Source organism: Octopus bimaculoides, chromosome 24 (assembly GCF_046866305.1).
Source record: "Octopus bimaculoides isolate indiv1 chromosome 24, ASM4686630v1, whole genome shotgun sequence".
Classification (NCBI taxonomy): domain Eukaryota; kingdom Metazoa; phylum Mollusca; class Cephalopoda; order Octopoda; family Octopodidae; genus Octopus; species Octopus bimaculoides.
The window spans coordinates 23502380-23512814 of record NC_142951.1 but is presented as its reverse complement, the minus strand read 5'-3'; the positions used below and the strand labels follow the sequence as shown (position 1 = coordinate 23512814).

At 36.4% G+C, this 10435-nt stretch overlaps 1 protein-coding gene across 3 annotated transcripts in view; it reads left to right on the top strand.

Moving 5' to 3' along the window:
* Positions 1–8766: 8766 nt before the first annotated feature.
* LOC106867436 (AP-4 complex subunit sigma-1) overlaps positions 8767–10435 on the top strand; it is a 29422-nt gene continuing 27753 nt past the window's right edge. Inside the window, exon 1 of one of the 3 annotated variants that reach the window (XM_014912312.3) lies at positions 8767–10435. This exon is cut by the window's right edge and continues 939 nt beyond it. The gene's annotated coding sequence lies outside the window, so the exon portion shown is untranslated. The other 2 variants (XM_014912311.3, XM_052976700.2) reach the window with 2 other exon arrangements.

The following is a 10435-nucleotide window of genomic DNA, read 5'->3' as shown; positions in this document are numbered from 1 at the left end:
AAAGGGCATCCAACTGTAGAAACTCTGCCAAATCAGATTGGAGCCTGGTGTAGCCATCTGGTTTCAGCAGTCCTCAGTCAAATCGTCCAACCCATGCTAGCATGGAAAGCGGACGTTAAACGATGATGATGATGATGATGATATATATATATTGAGCATGGCCGTTGCTAGTACCACCTGACTGGCCTTCGTGCCAGTGACACATAAAAGCCCCCACTACACTCTCGGAGTGGTTGGCGTTAGAAAGGGCATCCAACTGTAGAAACTCTGCCAAATCAGATTGGAGCCTGGTGTAGCCATCTGGTTTCACCAGTCCTCAGTCAAATCGTCCAACCCATGCTAGCATGGAAAGCAGACGTTAAACGACGACGACGATTACATGGTCACCCAGGTGAAATAGGTATCGAAAGGGTCTACTGGCAAAAACACAGTAGAGAATCTCTGATGTGGAAGCTTCGTTTACACAGCAACAATAGCAGCAGCAGCAGCAGCAACAGTAGCAGCAGTAGCAACTGTAATGGCAGCAACAGATGCAGCAGCAGTAACAACAACATCAGCTTCAGCAGCAGCAGCAGCAACAACAACAGCTGCATCAGCAGCAACCACAATGACAACAATTGACCTACAACAATAACAATAACAACAGCAGCAACAATATCAACAACAGAAGCAGCAGCAGCAGTCAGCATCATCAACATCAGCATCACTGTCAGCAGCACAACCTGACATTAGATTGCATTACATTACAAGACAATACATTACACTGTATCTAATCTGTAATACACCCTTCTGTGTTTCACTACATGACTACCCTACAAAGCTCTGACACAATGTTATATCACATGATGCTATAACACTCTTTAATAGTGCAGTCTGACTACATTACATAACACTATCGTATCCTACACCATACAGCATTGTGTGTGTGTGTGTGTGATTGATCATCATCATCGCAATCATCATCATCATTATCATCGTCGTCGTTGTCAATGTCATCATCATCAGCATAACAGTGTCATCATCATCATCAACATTATCATCATTGTCGTCGTCTTCATCACTGTCGCCATTGTAATCATCATCATCATCATTGTCTTCATTGTCATCATCGTTGTCATCATCATCATCATCATCACCGTCATCATCATCATCATCATTCTTATTGTTGTTATCATTGTTATCAGTGTCACTGACATCATCATCATCATTGATATCATCATCATCATCATTATAATCATCATCATCGTCATTATTATCATCACTGTCATCGTCAACCTTATCATCATCATCATCATCATTATCAGTGTCACTGACATCATCCTCATCATCATCATTAATATCATCATCATTGTCATCCTCATCTTCTAGTGTTCACTTTCTGTGCTTACACGACTCATACGGAATTTGTTGAGGCATATTTTTCCAAGGTTGAACGCCCTTCTTGTTGCCAAGCAAGGTAGGGTAGTGTTTCCCTCATAGCCAGGCAAGGTTTTATGGCAGACTGGAAGCAAACAATGCTACTTACATGGTGGTGATACTCATTTACAATCATCATATGCTTCAAAACAAGGGCACACACAAAGTCACACACACACACACAGAGTTTCCATCTACCAAATCCTCTTATAGAGCTTTGGCCAACCCAAGATGCCACACAATGGAACTGAACATAAGACCATATAGTTAATTTCACAGCCATGTCTGCCTCTTACATACACACATACGAATATATATATATATATATATATATATATATATATATATATATATATATATATATATATATATATATATGATTGACCACTAGCTACTAAAGCTTTCTTTTTTTATTTTCTCATGTTCCTTTCAGTTGAAGAGTGTAGGCTCGAAATGCAAAAGACTTTCTCACCTTCCCAAGCATTTAACCAATACACCTGTTTGTTGTCTACACACCTGTCTTCATCTTTTGTTTTTTTGTAAATTCCAACTATATATATATATATATATATATATATATATATATATATATATATAGAGAGAGAGAGAGAGAGAGAGAGAGAGAGAGAGAGATTCAAGGGAAATATGGTACTTAAGTTTAAGCACCAGAATTAAGTATGGTATTATCCAAACAATTCCAAAATAAGGTGATTAAAATCAAAATAAGCAACAAGGATATTCAAAGTTAATGCAGTACGATCGTTTCATGCGACTCCATTTATTTAAGCAATGTGAACATTACATTAAATGTAAAATGCAGAGCAATCTTCAGCTGCACAAAGATATAGAAATTTACTGAAATTTCATTTCAACAGAAGGACATATTATTGTAACTACATTTAAACACTCCAAATGGAAAGGAAGAATACAAAAAACCATTTTGACTTAGCCAGACCAACTTGTATGGTAGAAAAGATGTGGGTAGAAACTCCATACGATGTACCCAGTGTAAGCTATAGACACCTAAAAGGTGCCGCATTATCAAAGGAAGGTTAACCAGCAAGATAGTTTTTGTGTGTGGCAGATGCACAGGGGCAATAAACACTGAAGATGTACAGAAAACAGATTCCATCACATGCCAGGGGGAAAAACTAGAAGTAGTCGATAGCTTCTACTACCTAGGTGACCAAGTCAGTAGCAGGAGAGGGTGCACTGAAAGTGTAGCTGCTAGAATAAGAATAGCCTGGGCAAAGTTCTGAGAGCTCTTACCTCTGCTAGCGACAAAGGGCCTCTTGCTCAGAGTAAAAGGTAGACTGTATGACACATGTGTACGAATAGCCATGCTACATGGTAGTGAAACATGGGCCATGACTGTTGAGGACATGCATAGGTTTGAAAGTAATGAACCTAGTATGATCTGATGGATGTGTAATGTCAATGTGCAAACACGACAAAATGTGGGGTAAGTGCATATCAGATAACAGTCTAAGACAAACTATATCTGAAATAAAATGTGATGGTCATGGGTGGAATGCCTTTGATCATGAGTCTGTTAGATTAGAGCTGAAAAGAACTTTCAGCAGAACAAAGTTAATCTCTCAGAGAAAGCTGTGCTGGCTATCCAGTTTCAATTCCCAATTGCAGCTATTTAACTTCATATTTCACATCACAATGGCTTCTTAGAACTGTACAATTTGCTAGAAATAGCAGTCAAAACTCCTTGAAAACACTGAAATTCAGGCACTAAAGATTCAAGTGTTGCTGTTGTGGTTAAACTTCCAAGTATAAGTGAGCCAATATGAGAACTTCAGCATGCTAGAAAAAGTAGTAAAAACTCTACCAGGACACCTGAGGAAGGCAGGAGAGTAAATCAGCGGAAATGTTGTGGTACCAACAAAGAAGATGAGGACGCATATCCATCCAATGTAAATAATGTAAACAATGTGCCTTTAACATGGCATCAGCACTAGTTACAACTATGATTTCACTAAGCTTGACATGCCTTCTCAAGCACAGCAAATCACCAACAGTCTTGGTCACTTGTCACTACCGGTGTGAAACTCTACATCCAAAGATCATATTTCACTTGTGGATTAAACAAAAACAATAACAACACTTGATCCTCAGGCATCTGTACTTTGGCTTGATTTCATAGCTTTTTACTGCTATTTCTAGCATGTTGAAACTCTCATATTGGCTCATTTATACTTGGGGTTTAACAACAATAGCAACACTTGACCGTTTGGTGCCTGAATTTCAGTGGGTTTTCAAGGAGTTTTGACTTCTATTTCTAGCAAATCATGACTCCCATATAGGACCATTTTTTTTTTTCTTTTTTACTTTATATTACAACTGTTGGTATTTCAAGCCAATGATGCTTTTGAAGTACCAGAAGTAGTTGGTTGACTGTTAGAAATAACAACCAAATCTTTCTCAAGATACACTCTACAGTTATAGAAAAAGACGTTGGATAATGTGGTCGTGATTTTACTGGACATAAAGAATAGATGAGATGTTCACTGTTGGATCATAGGTCTGTTTAACTGGGTTTGACCTAATACTAAACAATAACTACTACTACTGCTGCTGCTGTTGTATGCATAACAAACAGCAAATATACAAAATATGTTGGGTTTTTTTTCCCGAAAATGCACTGACTTTATTAACAAAAAAGAAAATAACAAAAAGATATTTAAAAAAATAAATAAGCTATCAACAGAAGAAAGAAAATACTGTGCCATTGTCCTTCCATAACTGACACTGACAACCTGTTTTGGTCTGTTACAGATACTTTCATCAAAATATTCTAATACATTATTTCTTCAGATTACGTTAAGCTTGAGTTACTTCGACTGAAAGACGTCTTCAGTAGTCACATGTCCCTTCATTATGTTTGTTCCATCCACAAGTCAATATGTGTGTGTGTGTGTGTGTGTTATTAGATAAGTATATAAATAGAAGCAAAAAATGATTCGCACACATACACACACATGCATTCACACATAAGTATACATGTATAAAAACGTATGCATGTGTACGTATGAGTAATAATAAATTATATAATATCGCATTAAGATATGATAGATTATTGTAGTATATGTTTATGTATGTGTGTATGTACATATATATATATGTGTGTGTGTGTGTGTGTGTATGTGTATATATGAATATGCACACAAACAGTCATATGTCAGTGTGCTTGTATGACAAAGTGCAAGTGTGCTGAAAGAAAAATCAGGCATAAGAGACATCTGATGTAGTGTGTAAGAGAGAAGACTTTACTGGTGTGGTCATGTGATGCATATGGATGAGGACAGCACATAAAGAAGTGCCCATCGCTAAATGTGGATGAAACATGTAGATGTGTAATGAAGTAGTAACATGTGAATGTTGAGCCTCATGTGGGAGATGACAAAAGACCACAATGATTGGTGGTTAACTTTATTCAAGCCAGTGGTTCTCAACCAGGGTCTGTATGGTATCTGGAGGTCCATATAAGATTTTGTGGGGTCCACACAAGCAAAATAGTAAATTTGGGACTGAAAGTAGTATTTTAAGGGTCCATGAAAGCAAAATTTGGCTTTAGATGTATTTATTGCAAGAAACAGCTAGGTTTCTTTCTCTAACTTTTTACATAGCTCAACCTACACGTGTGAAGAGCAAAATAACAATTTTTAGACATTGAATGGCTTTGGGGGGTCCACCAGAGTAGAATAATAGTCAAAGGAGTCCATAGGGAAAAGTGGTTGAAAACCACTGATCTAAGCAAAATATGGCCCTAAAAACATCTTCCACATGACTCTGCACTCAATCTGTCCTTCACAAACTTTCCAGCTCCAGCATCCCAACTTCTTAACACCCAGTCTGTCCCACAACTCATCTTCCTAACACCCATCCCTCCATTACTCTCCTAACCACGATACTACTCACTCTGCTGTTGTAATTATGAGAATGGAACTGCACATACTTCATCCCCTACCCCCACAGCTCACTCTTCTGGAACCATTTCATTTTTCTCCCTCTCCTCTTGAGCACTGAGTCCTGGACCTTCCTTAAACAGGATCTGAACAAGCTTGAGGTATAACAAATGTGGTGTCTTCATCAGATCCTTGGTGTTTCTCTATGCGACTGAATCTCAATCAATAAATCTGATAACAATGCCAGCAGCAATAGCTGACCATTGAAGGCGAAGTCCGGCAGCAAAAGCTACAGTGGTTAAGCCATTCTGCAGGATGAGCACCAAAAGACTACCACACCAACTTTTGTGTCGTGGCAGCGACCCATTCATTGGAAAATCCAACACTGTGCGCCAAAGAAGACTTGGGAAAAACAAATTGAGGAAGACCTGAAGTATGAGTGCCACAACCTCAAGCATGCTAAGGCCAGTTCCATGATCGGAAAACCTGGAATAACATTATCACCAGAGTCTGTTATCCAGTGGCACCCACAGCAGTGTATTGGTTGAGAGAACAACTCCCCTGTCCAGCCACCAGCTAGGGATTACAGAAGGAGTTACTTGCCATTCTTTCCTCTGTTTCATATTGACATAAAGAAACCATTGTTCATCACTGGCGACAATACAACAAAGAAATCTCTGTGTCTACAAGTAGCCTGGTATTGAGCAAAACTCATAGCAATAGAGGAGCACTGGAGTTTATCTCGTCGATAGGAGAGTCCATCATACACACACATATTTGAAAAGCCAAGAGGTGAATGGAGATTTATTCACATCCAAAACATTTTTATTTAAAAGTATTTTACTGCATATATAACAATGACCAACATATGTTTCTACTGCAATAATTGCACATTGCTCTTTATGCAATTATGCATTCTAGTCACTGCAATTTCATCAAGGATCCATCACTTATGATGTTTGCAAAGTGAACTAATTCAAACAAGCTTCCTGCATTGGTATTCAGTTGAAGGTGATAGTGTTATTTTTTAAATTGAATTGAATTCCGGTCTTATAATCTCCTCTACTGGTATTACAGTTGAATCATGGTTTTAAAATGTTGAGAGAACAACTTCCCTTAGATACATTCATGCTGTCACTGATAGTCTGTCTGCTGTATCGTCTTTGCTGTGTTTCATGCTCTCTTTGTACATTGCAAATCTCTCTACTTGGTGATGCATGTGTGTGTCATTTTATATCAATTGAGAGGTTTAGAAAGGAAGGTGCCAAAAGTTGATATTGGTCGCTGGAGCCTATTCTACTTGTGATTGGCCGGATTTGTTGATCACATGGGTAGTATTTCTTCCAGGTGAAGTCGCAATTGGTCAGATTCATTGATCATGTGGGTAACATTCCAATGAATTGCGACATTGGTAATTGTTGAATATTCTCACTACATATGTATTTATATATAGCAAAACAGGAAAGTGGAAATTTTTTGGTATTATTTATTCTCTATTACACATATATCATTTACTAATAGGAATTCCAAAGTTTTACATGTTAGATAGATATATAAGGAATTTCCTATTAAACATTTTTCAGACAGAAAAAAAAAAAAATTATGATATTAATTTTACGTTTGGATGCAGTGTTTATAGTAATCAGGAGCAGTACCAATAATCCAGGAGAAAGAAAGAGAGAGAGAGATACAAGCAAACACATATGCTGCTATCTAACATGTAAAACTTTTTAATTCCTATTAGCAAATGAAAGATATGTAATAGAGAATAACTAATACCAAAAAATTTCCATTTTCCCTTTATAGTTATACAATAACTCTTCAAATATTTCCATAATTCTCAATTTTAATATGTATTTTGACTAATATACAGTAGCAACTGTCACCACATATTGGATTGTAATAATAGAATAAGATGTGCTTCAAGAACAAATAACTGGGATTTATCCTAACTACCTATATTATGTATGTAAAATATAGAGTAGTGAGTTTTTTCAGAAATTTCCCTACCAGTGGCCTAGCATGTATAAAAAGTCAATAGGTAACATATTCTCAATATAAAATAGTGTACATTAGGCAGTTTTCTCTTGTGTTTAAATGTACACTATTTTATATTGAGAATATATTATCTGTATGTATGTACGTATGTATATAGATTTACTCATAGTTAATAAGGAAATATTCTGTTTTTATATTACAACTATTAGTTTTTGCCCTAACATTATTTTTCAGGTAATGTGGTGTAAAGTTTAATATTCCGCCTTCATATATATTAAGAACCAATATGGAGGTGGAATAAAAGATATTTTGCTATTCACCTTCTAGCTCCCATGAAAAAAATATACATTGAATAACCACTATATATAAGCTCTAGTCATCGTCCAAATGTCATCTTTATGATAGCGTGTTAGATCAAGTGTGTTAGTGCGTGTGTGCACGCGTCCACAAGTGTACACGCATATATAACTATTAGAATAATGTCACTCTTCTTTTTGTATCATGGTGGAGAGAGCAGAATTAAATGAAGTACTAAGGTTGGGGAAAAAATGTGATAATGCTATCGTGCAAGACCTGCAAGAGGGCGGGTTCATCGTACCCAGATCAAAGAGTTTCCTGATATCTCAGAGTATGCTTGATCAAATGCGTAATTTGTATTATAACCCATCCCATGGGATGTGAAAGACTAAAAAAAGTAAATCATAAAATTAACATCTATAGATTTCAAACGTTCGTAGATCGCTGCAAATTTTGTGGGTAGGGTGTATGATCGATTAAATCGACCTCACTGCTTGACTCGCGCTATATTTTTATCCATCCTGGAAGGCTGAAGAACAAAAGTATTTGAACTCAAAATGTGAAGGGCCGTAACTCAATACTGACACGATTTTATTCTTCCACTCCACTAACTTTTGTATCTCCTTATATAGACACGAAACTTCAGAAAATTTATTATGTAGGTGGTGTGGGAAAAATAAAGAAACGAGAGAAGTTGTGATACTTAAGCATTTCAAAAAGATACACATTAATCGTACTTTTGAAAAAAAAAATTACAACTGGAGGAAATGCTATGCGAAACTGTACATCTCGGACAACGACTGCACTACGAATTTAATCTCTTCCTGTCTTATAGAAAGACAAGTCATATCTGAGAAACAAATAAAACTATGTGATAGTTATCGTTCTTTTCTCCTTCATCCCTCCCTCTTGCCGCATGCTCTGCCTCTGTTTTTTTCATTTTCCTTTCATTCTTTTATCCTACTTCTCTCTCTCTCTCTCTTCGATTTTTTTCCTCCGCTTTATCTCTCCCATCTCACTCACACTCCATTTTCTCCATATCCAACTATCAAAACCAATCACTTTCACAAGCTCCACTCTCTCTCTTTCTACCCCACTCATTCACTCACGATCATTGCTCCTTTCTCTATGTTTAACTCCCTCTCTCTCTCTCTCTTACTATTCCCACTCTTCGCTCCAACATTAAATAGTTGATGGTGGGAACGGGGTAAAAATATGTTTTGACGAATTCGTATTTTGGTTTCATCTTCGTTCTTTTTCGTAAACAAGCGAAAAACCTTTGAAAGACTCAACGTTAAACATCACGCTCATTTTCTCTCTCTTTCCATGTGTGTGTGTCAATTTGACAAAAGGTTGAAGAATAGGTCTGCCTGCCAGAACGACACACAGGTAAATAATATAACGTGCGGAACTGCAGTCTGTCATATAAAGCTTTTTGATACGTTTCTTTTCACCATTTCTAACGCATACTGCAATATAGTGCATATATACATACCACATGCTTATATATATATATATATATATATATACATTTTCACGCAACTCTCGACATATATACATATATACACACAAACACACATACATGGACCAAATAAGTTATCTTTCCTTTAATTCTACTTCAACATTTTGATCTTTTTCTGATTTTCAACTTTCTTTTAATTTCTTGATTGTTTCAGTTTTTGTTTTAATTAAAATTTTCCCCAAAAATGTATTCAGTATTCCATCAACTATCAACTTTACTTCTTTGGTAAATCTTATTTTTCTTCTGTTTCCATCCATCGCTTCTTTCAAGCGAAACACAATCGTTCTGTTTGTTTGTAGGTCTTTACTTCGTTGTTTTTAGTTAGAATTTATAAATCATGAAATCGAGTCTTCGATCAATAAACATTTCATTCCTAGCTTTGTCTCTATACATTGTAATTTAGAATCTAATACAGTTCCGCACTTCGCCCAAATCAATTACTTTTTGCTCGACACTTAATTTCACTTTTTCGCACTTCCGCCTCTTTTTTTTCTTAACTTTTTCTTTTTTCTTAGTTTTCGTTCTGCGAAATAATATAATAATTAATTACAAAACTCAAGTTCGCTTGACCTGTAAGAACTAGTTACAAATCACAACTCTTTTAAAAAAATTCACTATACTTATGCTTGATCATTCACAGGAACAATCCTTAAGGTTAATCAACATCTGAAGCACAACAAATAGAATGGATCAAGAATTTGCCAGATTTCTTTCTAGGTGTTCCTATGTTATACACAAAAAAGTAATTCTTTGTTGAGCACCTGTAACAGATCACATCTGCTGCTCCCTATCACAAGTTTCGGACTTCTGATCGATGTTAATAATCTGAAGTCTCGGCTATTGTACAGTTTTTTCTTCAACCTGAAGCATACTTTCATCTGAGCTAGCGATTTTTAGAGGAATTCTTATTTGCTTGTGAGCCGCCTTCATCTTTATCATTTCTTACTCTAAAATTATTTTCTTCTTAAGTTCCTATCTTTTCTATGTATAGCTATTATATATGAGTGTGAAACTGAAGCGAAAATATAAAACACGGAATTGTTTTGGTGAAAAGCGAAACTTTGATGAGGAGGGGAAAAATTATATTTTCACTGCAGTTTTGTTGTTGGAATATTTGAATTACTTATTGTGTAACCAGATGTCCTCTCTTTCTTAATTTATTTTAGTCGTGGTCACTTTTCCTTAACCTCACTTAAACTACGAAGCCATCATGTTAACCCTCAGGTCAGGCCTAATCGAACTGACCAATGATCAAGTGTTTTCCAGCTGTGACCATCTCCGTCTT